Consider the following 10,117-nt stretch of genomic DNA (forward strand, 5'->3'; position numbering starts at 1 on the left):
GAAAGTTGCTGATAATATACCGTTGTTTCTGTATGGACAGTTTATGGGGAGGGTTTTTAAGTACAAATATTTAGGTCTATGGTTCAATGAGCGATATACATGGGAAGAGCATGTCATAAATTTTGAAACAAAGTGTAAGAAGGTGGTGGATCTTATGCGTTCGGTGTATGGTTATGAGTAGGATGCAAACAATCGTTGATGGATATTTAATAGAGCTCTGATCAGGACGACAATTGATTACTGGTGTATAGTTTATGAAACAGCGGCGAAAACTTGGCTTCAGAGGCTGGACAAAATCCAGTACATAGTTTTATATATGTTTTTAAGGATACGTAATGATGCATTTTAAATCAATATCCTTATGTTTCTTACTTCTGGGGGCAGGTGAGATGCCTTTGGAAAAACAGCGGAAAAAAATATGTATTAGCTTATTGGGTTAGGCTGTGAGGTTGACCATCCCACTGCTACTGTTCTAGATGACTGTTGGGAATATACTAATAGACAAGGCCAAATCAAATCAAATATTATTTGTCACATACACATGGTTAGCAGATGTTAATGCGAGTGTAGCGAAATGCTTGTGCTTCCAGTTCCGACAATGCAGTAATAACCAACAAGTAATCGAGCTAACAATTCCAAAACTACTACCTTATAGACACAAGTGTAAGGGGATAAAGAATATGTACATAAAGATATATGAATGAGTGATGGTACAGAGCGGCATAGGCAAGATACAGTAGATGGTATTGAGTGCAGTATATACATATGAGATGAGTATGTAAACAAAGTGGCATAGTTAAAGTGGCTTGTGATACATGTATTACGTAAAGATGCAGTAGATGATATAGAGTACTGTATATACATATGAGATGAATAATGTAGGGTATGTAAACATTAGATTAGGTAGCATTGTTTAAAGTGGCTAGTGATATATTTTACATCATTTCCCATCAATTCCCATTATTAAAGTGGCTGGAGTTGAGTCAGTGTGTTGGCAGCAGCCACTCAATGTTAGTGGTGGCTGTTTAACAGTCTGATGGCCTTGAGATAGAAGTTGTTTTTCAGTCTCTCGGTCCCAGCTTTGATGCACCTGTACTGACATCGCCTTCTGGATGATAGCGGGGTGAACAGGCAGTGGCTCGGGTGGTTGTTGTCCTTGATGATCTTTATGGCCTTCCTGTGACATCGGGTGGTGTAGGTGTCCTGGAGGGCAGGTAGTTTGCCCCCGGTGATGCGTTGTGCAGACCTCACTACCCTCTGGAGTGCCTTACGGTTGTGGGCGGAGCAGTTGCCGTACAAGGCGGTGATACAGCCCGACAGGATGCTCTCGATTGTGCATCTGTAGAAGTTTGTGAGTGCTTTTGGTGACAAGCCGAATTTCTTCAGCCTCCTGAGGTTGAAGAGGCGCTGCTGCGCCTTCTTCACGATGCTGTTTGTGTGGGTGGACCAATTCAGTTTGTCCTCTCCACTACTGTTCCATCGATGTGGATAGGGGGGTGTTCCCTCTGCTGTTTCATCTCCTTAGTTTTGTTGACGTTGAGTGTGAGGTTATTTTCCTGACACCACACTCCGAGGGCCCTCACCTCCTTCCTGTAGGCCGTCTCGTCGTTGTTGGTAATCAAGCCTACCACTGTTGTGTCGTTCGCAAACTTGATGATTAAGTTGGAGGCGTGAGTGGCCACGCAGTCGTGGGTGAACAGGGAGTACAGGAGAGAGCTCAGAACACACCCTTGTGGAGCCCCAGTGTTGAGGATCAGCGGGGTGGAAATGTTGTTGCCTACCCTCACCACCTGGGTGGGGGCGGCCCGTCAGGAAGTCCAGTACCTAGTTGCACAGGGCGGGGTCGAGACCCAAGGTCTCGAGCTTGGAGGGCACTATGGTGTTAAATGCCGAGCTGTAGTCGATGAACAGCATTCTCACATAGGTATTCCTCTTGTCCAGATGGGTTAGGGCAGTGTGCAGTGTGGTTGAGATTGCATCGTCTGTGGACCTATTTGGGCGGTAAGCAAATTGGAGTGGGTCTAGGGTGTCAGGTAGGGTGGAGGTGATATGGTCCTTGACTAGTCTCTCAAAGCACTTCATGATGACGGAAGTGAGTGCTACGGGGCAGTAGTTGTTTAGCTCAGTTACCTTAGCTTTCTTGGGAACAGGAACAATGGTGGCCCTCTTGAAGCATGTGGGAACAACAGACTGGGATAGGGATTGATTGAATATGTCCGTAAACACACCAGCCAGCTGGTCTGCGCATGCTCTGAGGGCGCGACTGGGGATGCCGTCTGGGCCTGCAGCCTTGCGAGGGTTGACACGTTTAAATGTTTTCCTCACATCGGCTGCAGTGAAGGAGAGTCCTCATGTTTTAGTTGCGGGCCGTGTCAGTGGCACTGTATTGTCCTCAAAGCGGGCAAAAAGGTTATTTAGTCTGCCTGGGAGCAAGACATCCTGGTCCGTGACTGGGCTGGTTTTCTTTTTGTAATCCGTGATTGACTGTAGATCCTGCCACATACCTCTTGTGTCTGAGCCGTTGAATTGAGATTCTACTTTGTCTCTATACTGACGCTTAGCTTGTTTGATTGCCTTGCGGAGGGAATAGTTACACTGTTTGTATTCGGTCATGTTTCCGGTCACCTTGCCCTGATTCAAAGCAATGGTTCGGGCTTTCAGTTTCACGCAAATGCTGCCATCAATCCACGGTTTCTGGTTTGGGAATGTTTTAATCGTTGCTATGGGAATGACATCTTCAACGCACGTTCTAATGAACTTGCTCACCGAATCAGCGTATTCGTCAATGTAGTTGTCTGACGCAATACGAAACATATCCCAGTCCACGTGATGGAAGCAGTCTTGGAGTGTGGAATCAGATTGGTCAGACCAGCGTTGAACAGACCTCAGCGCGGGAGCTTCTTGTTTTAGTTTCTGTCTGTAGGCAGGGATCAACAAAATGGAGTCGTGGTCAGCTTTTCCGAAAGGAGGGCGGGACAGGGCCTTATATGCGTTGCGGAAGTTAGAATAGCAGTGATCCAAGGTTTTTCCAGCCCTGGTTGCGCAATCGATATGCTGATAAAATTTAGGGAGTCTTGTTTTCAGATTAGCCTTGTTAAAATCCCCAGCTACAATGAATGCAGCCTCCGGATAAATGGATTCCAGTTTGCAAAGAGTCAAATAAAGTTTGTTCAGAGCCATCGATGTGTCTGCTTGGGGGGGAATATATACGGCAGTGGTTTTGGTTGGACAGTTGGAAATGCTTGCTGATGAGAGTGGTTTGAGGTTGGCCCTTCTGTGGTGATAGAGAATGTTCCTCCATGGTTACTCCCAGATCCTGTTGTTGATCCAACCTTGGTAGAGAAAAGGAAAGCTTGGTCAGAAGTCAATGATGTAGTGAAACTGATTGACAAGTACATTGGTAGAAGATTTTATGCATTTTTTTTGCACTATTCACAGATGGATCCAAGGACCCAGATAGTGGGTCGCTCAGGAGCGGGTGTTTTCGTTCCTGAATTTGATGTGCAGATATTTTGAAGACTAATAGACAAATTGTCAGTATACTCAGTTGAACTGTTGGCGATAGTAGTTGCCCTCTAGTGGGTGGAGGACATACAACTTGTCAGAATTATGGTGGGCTTCAGATTCCCTGTCTGTATTGGATTGTTTATCATCTGGAAAATCTAATAGGAGTGGCCTACTATTGGAAGTAATAAGGTTATTGTGCAGAATTGAGAGACTGGGTGTGGTAGTGAGATTCTGCTGTGTCCCAGCCCATTCGGGTTTGGAAGAGAATTCAATTGTAGACCAGTTAAAACAAGATATAATTGATACTAATGTTCCACTGGTTAGAGGTGAGGCGAAATGTAAGATTAGAGCCATTTTGATAGATGTGTGGCAGAAGTGATGGGACTCTGAACACAAGAGCTGGCATTTACAGAATATGCCCTCCAAAGAAAGGTCGGTGGACCAAGATTCATAGGTCTGATTAGGAAGGAAGAGGAGGTGTTTGCTCCATTGCGCCTAGGACATTGCACTCGTCATTACAGCTGGTTGGCAAGCATGTGAATGGTTTGTCTCAGGAGTGTATGGTCATGAAATGGTGGAGCATGTGTTACATTGTTGTAAGTATGTTGAAGAGAGGGAAAGATTGAAGTGTAGGGTCATTGAGGTTGGTGGGGTTTGGAAGGAATATTGGTGATTGGGAAGGGTCTATTGGAAGTTCGTAGGGCTCTTTATTTTATCAGAAGTACTGAGTTAGGTAAGAGGATTTAGACATGTGGCGCTAATGTTGTAAACCGTGATTTGACTACACACTCCAGCACAGTAGGTGGCGGCAAACGTTTGTTTGCAGACCGCTATTATATAATAGAAGAAGAATCACATGAGTTGTGGAAGCGCGCTTCTGATAGTTTGTATTGTTACTAAATAAATTGGCATCAGACCATACGAGCAGGAGGTTCATCATGCCTGTCACTTGTGCAGTAAACGGCTGCACCAACAAGTTTATCAAAGGGTCAGAAATAAGATTTTACAGGTAAGGAGTAAAGGACTTCAAACTATCGTTAGCAAACTCTTTCTTCAAATGTTGTTGTCGCTAGTTGTTAGCCAACTAACTAGATAGTGGCTGTTGAGTCTAGTTAGCAAGCTAGCTAAATTAGGTGTGTTTATACGTGCGAGAGAGGGAATGCATGTGTCAGCTGCTCTTGCTTGTGTTAAGCAGTGTTTATTGTCCTGTTGTTCTTAGGTTCCCCATCAGTAAACCTCAGCGTGCCAACCATTGGGTCAAAGTTTGAGGATGAAAAACTTCATCCCTACACCTAACACTTGCCTCTGCTCAGAGCATTTTAACCCAGATTGTTTTCGAGACTACAATGGCACAGTTTCTTAGGGAAGATGCAGTGCCCACCATTTTCGGTGCTGATTCATCAAAGATAATATATGGTTTCATAGTTGCTCCATCGAGCTTTGCCTACTGTCTTTTATTTTTTTATTCAACTAGACTATAAGATGCATGTTAAAAAACATTGCAGCCTGAATTACGAAAAAGGGGGATAAGGACCAAAGACACAAATGCGGCTAATCGCTTCGGGGCACCATCAGACTGTGAGGGGGCTAAGGCGCTGGAGAAGAGCAAGGCTGAAGAGTACCCGGGATACTGGCACGGTGTGTCTCATGTTTTCTCAGCTCGCGTACATTTCATACTTTACTTTTTTTGGTAAATCACCCCTCAATGATGTTTAAATGAATGTTAGTGTAAATCCTGTTGCTGCATATAGGGAGTTTGTGAATTTTTGCACAGTTAAGTGCTGTTTTTTAGGGGCTTTTTTCAAATGCACAAGAGCATACTTCCCCCTGTCATCAACATTCACTCAGTTATTTTTTTTTGTTTTTGCAGGGAAGAGGTGATGGCAGAAGACAACGAGGAGGAGTCTCCTCAAACACTGACAGGTAAGAGTGGACACATGTTTCCAGAATCCATCACTGCATTAGTGCACTGCTCTGCTACTTTCCTCAAAGGCTGCAATGTATGCTTGTTTTCATTAATGCGTTTCAAATGGTTGCCTTTTTTTACCGGAGAGTCTAGTCAGTGAAAATTAGTGTAAGGGAGAAGGTAATCCAGCAGAAAGCAGTGTCATTCTGTAAATGGTGCAAGACTCAGAATTTAGTTACTTGCAGGAGGCAGGTCAGAGAAAACGGACAGGGCTGTCATGCGTTCCGTTTTTGTGTATTTGCAGACAGACTATAGGGGCAAAGAGCAAAGTGTATGACAGCAAAGGGCGCCTGCTCTCCTGCGGCAAGGACATGTGTGACTGCCTGGATGCGGACTGCAAGGGCTGCTTTTAACCCTGCCAACGGAGTGCAGCTCTCGCAGGTGTGGCGTGGAGTGCCGCTGTGACCGCAAGTGGCTCTACGAGGAGGTTGAGGCGGGGGCGAGATCATCCGCAACAAGTACGCTGGCTAGTCTCCCCCACACTTAGACCTTCAACTATGACTGTTGTTGAGATCAATAAAATATATGTTTTTGTTTTTCTGTAGAGCGAGAATAAGAAATGGTCTGAAGTTGCCAAAAGATAAACTTGATTTGACTATGTATCAAGAGTAAATGAATAAGAAATAATACTCCCACAATGGTTTCAACCAGGTGTTATAGACACTGCATATGTAGTTTAATTCCTGTACAGAGGTTCAATTCAAGAAAGTGTATGCACATATACTTCACCGGTGCCTTGCTACGAGAACTCATGCAAGGGGGAAAAAAGGTATATGACAGAGATTTGTTTTGACCTTTTTTGAAAGTATGCATGCGTGAGGAATTTTCTATGTTTTGTTTTCTGACATTCTGCATTATGGTTTTTGCAATTTTCCACTTGTTTTGATTAGTGATTTACATATTTTTTTTGTGCCCACAGCTGTCAATTACATTGGTCTTAAATCATTATTAAAAATGTGAGTGTCCAGAATCCAACCCTTGTGGTCAGGCCTACAAAATGTTTATAATAATTATCGGTGATGTGACTGGTGGCTTCCTCAGTATTGTATGTGTGGTTTTGCATCAATTTCCTTCAAATGTCCATGAGGTGTTAAGCGGCTAAAACTAGTGTGCTGCTTTACCACAGATGAGCTCCAAAGGGTGTTTTGTGCAAATTCACAATTATTTTCTGTGACATATTAGGTCTATTTATGATAAATGACCCATAGTCACAGTGGTATAAAAATACTGGGAAGTACTACTTAAGTTTTCTTTTGTTCTGTACTTTACTATATCTTGACTACTTTTAATAATATAATAATATATGCCATTTAGCAGACACTTTTATCCAAAGCGACGTACAGTCATGTGTGCATACATTCTACGTATGGGTGGTCCCGGGGATCGAACCCACTACCCTGGCGTTACAAGCGCCATGCTCTACCAACTGAGCTACAGAAGTTTTACTTCACTACATTGCTAAATAAAATAATAATGTACTTTTTACTCTACATTTTCATTGACACCCAAAAGTACTTGTTTCTTTTTGAACGTGTAACAGGAAAGAAAATGGTCTAATTCACATTTATCAAGAGAACATCCCTACTGCCTCTATGGCGGACTCACTAAGCACATGCTTCATTTGTAAATTATATCTTAGTGTTGGACTGTGCCCCTGGGTATCAATAAATAAAGAACACGTGGCTCTGGTTTGTTTAATATAATTGTCTTATTTATACTGTTACTTGATACTTACGTGTATTGTAGCAATTACATTTACTTTTGATACTTGAGTAATTTAAAAAGAAATACTTTGACTAAAGTGTTTTATTCTTTGAGCACATCAATGATGACAACAGTATCATAAAATAGTCCGACTTGCTTTACATAGGGTGTTGGAGCAGCCACGGTTCAACTCTATACATTAACTAGTGGATTAACTACACAGCTGGGTGTTGCCATGCTTATGCGATCATAGTTGAAGTTGTCTGTCTTGCATTTGATGCAGTCGGCTTTTGGCAACAGGTATGATGAAGGGGATGGCCCCAGATGGACAGCCTTTCAGGTCGACCTCGTAGGACCACTCCTTGAAGTTACACACCCTCTGGGAGCGTGGCAAACATTTGCTCTGATAGTTCAGATCCTGTCAATGACCGCATTCATACCAGTAATTTGAAACACTGGCCTGGTCCCAGATCTGTTGTGTTGTATAGTCAACTAATGGCATGGCAATAACCATAGGACTTGGCAAGACAGCTCAAACCGGTCTGCAATTCGGTTAATGAAAACATTTTTTTTTATTGCATGATTCATTCTGCTACTCTTCTGCTGCTATTGTGAGCTACACAGAACACAAATATAAACGCAACTTGTAAAGTGTTGGTTTCAGGAGCTGAAATAAAAAAATCCAGAAATGTTCCATTACACAAAAATCTTATTTCGCTCTAATTTTAAGCACACTTTTTTTTTGCATCCCTGTTAGTAAGCATTTCTCCTTTGCCAAGATAAATCCATGTGGCAGATCCATGTGGCTGATTAAATAGCATGATCATTACACAGGTGCACCTTGTGTTAGGGGGCATTAAGGCCACTTTAAAATATGCAGTTTTGTCAATACAATGCCATAGATGTCTCAAGTTCTGAGGGAGTGTGCAATTGGCATGCTGACTGCAGGATTGTTGCCAGAGAACTGAATGTTAATTTCTCTACCATAAGCCGTCTCCATCGTTTTAGAGAATTTGGCAGTATGTCTAACCAGCCTCACAACAGCAGACCATGTGTAACCATGCCAGCTCAGGATCTCCACATCCTGTTTCTTCACCTGCAGGATCATCTGTGGGGGTGGGAGGCAAAGGAGTATTTCAAATCTAATTTTACTGATCAAATACACGTGTTTAGCAGGTGTTATTGCGGGTGTAGTGAAATGCTTGTGCTCCTAGCTCCGACAGTGCAGTAATATCTAACAAGTGATATGTAACAGTTTCACAACAAACAGTTGAAGTTGGAAGTTCACATACATTTAGGTTTGGGTTCATTAAAACTATTTTTTCAAACACTCCACAAATTTCTTATAAACAAACAGTAGTTTTGGCAAGTCAGGACATCTACGTTGTGCATGACACAAGTAATTTTTCTAACAATTGTTTACAGATTATTTTACTTATAATTCACTGTATCGCAATTCTAGTGTGTCAGAAATTAGCATACACTAAGTTGACTATGCCTTTTAAACAGCTTGGAAAATTCCCGAAAGTTATGTCATGGCTTTAGAAGCTTCTGTTAGGCTAATTGACATAATTTGAGTCAATTGGAGGTGTACCTACGGATGTATTTCAAGGCCTACCTTTGAACTCAGTGCCTCGTTGCTTGACATGGGAAAATCAAAAGAAATCAGCCAAGACCTCTGAAAAAAAAGGTATGAGGTAAGACAATTATGTGGATATATTGAATCAACCTCAAAACATCAGTCAGGAAGTTAAAGCTTGGTCGCAAATGGGTCTTCCAAATGGACAATGACCCCAAGCATACTTCTAAAGTTGTGGCAAAATGGCTTAAGGACAAGGTCAAGGTATTGGAGTAGCCATCACAAAGACCTGACCTCACTCCAATTGAACATTTGTGGACAGAACAGAAAAAGCATGTACGAGCAAGGAGGCCTTACAAACCTGACTCCGTTACATCAGGAATGGGCCAAAATCCACCCAACTTATTGTGGGAAGCTTGTGGAAGGGCTACCCGAAACGTTTGACCCAAGATAAACAATATAAAGGCAATACTACCAAATACTAATTGAGTGTATGTAAACTTCTGACCCACTTGGAATGTGATGAAAGAAATAAAAGCTGAAATAAATCATTCTCTCTACTACTATTCTGCCATTTCACATTCTTAAAATTATGTAGTAATCCTAACTGACCTAAAACAGGGAATTTTTAATTGTATTAAATGTCAAGAATTGTGAGAAACTGAGTTCAAATGTATGTGATTGGTTCAGAGTTCGTTTTGATATTTCAACCTGCATGTCCTGATCGCATCTGGTGTGGGTGGAAAAATCAACAGGTGTGCAATGGTGCATGTGGATGTGCCCAAGCGGTCTGGTCAGCATGTTAGGTCACACTTTAAACAACGTTTATCTTATAAGGCCTTCAGACCCTTTATAAGGGCACCCCAAATCATTAAGTAAATGTCATCCTATATGAAGGGTGGCATATAGGATTATGTGTGCCACATTTGCCAAAGCACCAGACAAAAGTATTTCACCTGTTGTATCACTTCTATTTTAACCTGAATATGATTATGGCCATAGTGGCAGGTTTCCTAAATTAGATTTTCTCAGACCACATAACATTCCCTCTTGGTCTCCCAAATGGACATCTAAAATGATGGCCTTTATCTACCATTTCAATCAATGACTCACAACCGCTCAGAGGACATTGCTGTGGCTCTGTTAAAGATGTTTGTCAGAGATAATGCCATCAAAATCTGAGATATTCAGATGCGCAAAGAGAGATTCTAATCAAATCACATGAAGAATACAGACAAAGTCAGATGAGTCATTTTCTGTTTGGTCATGAGCCAAAACCAATAGTAGGTTTGGGAGGACAAAGATAGTATACCATTGGAAGCTACTTCACTCATTAAGAGAATAGATTATTCTACATCAAC

At 42.2% G+C, this 10,117-nt stretch overlaps 1 pseudogene; it reads left to right on the forward strand.

Annotated features, from left to right (window-relative positions):
- Nucleotides 1-4,445: 4,445 nt before the first annotated feature.
- On the forward strand, nucleotides 4,446-6,831 carry LOC124032964 (annotated as a pseudogene).
- The last annotated feature ends 3,286 nt before the right edge of the window (nucleotides 6,832-10,117 follow it).

The sequence above is a fragment of the Oncorhynchus gorbuscha genome, linkage group LG04 (genome assembly GCF_021184085.1).
Source record: "Oncorhynchus gorbuscha isolate QuinsamMale2020 ecotype Even-year linkage group LG04, OgorEven_v1.0, whole genome shotgun sequence".
NCBI classification, from domain to species: Eukaryota; Metazoa; Chordata; class Actinopteri; order Salmoniformes; family Salmonidae; genus Oncorhynchus; species Oncorhynchus gorbuscha.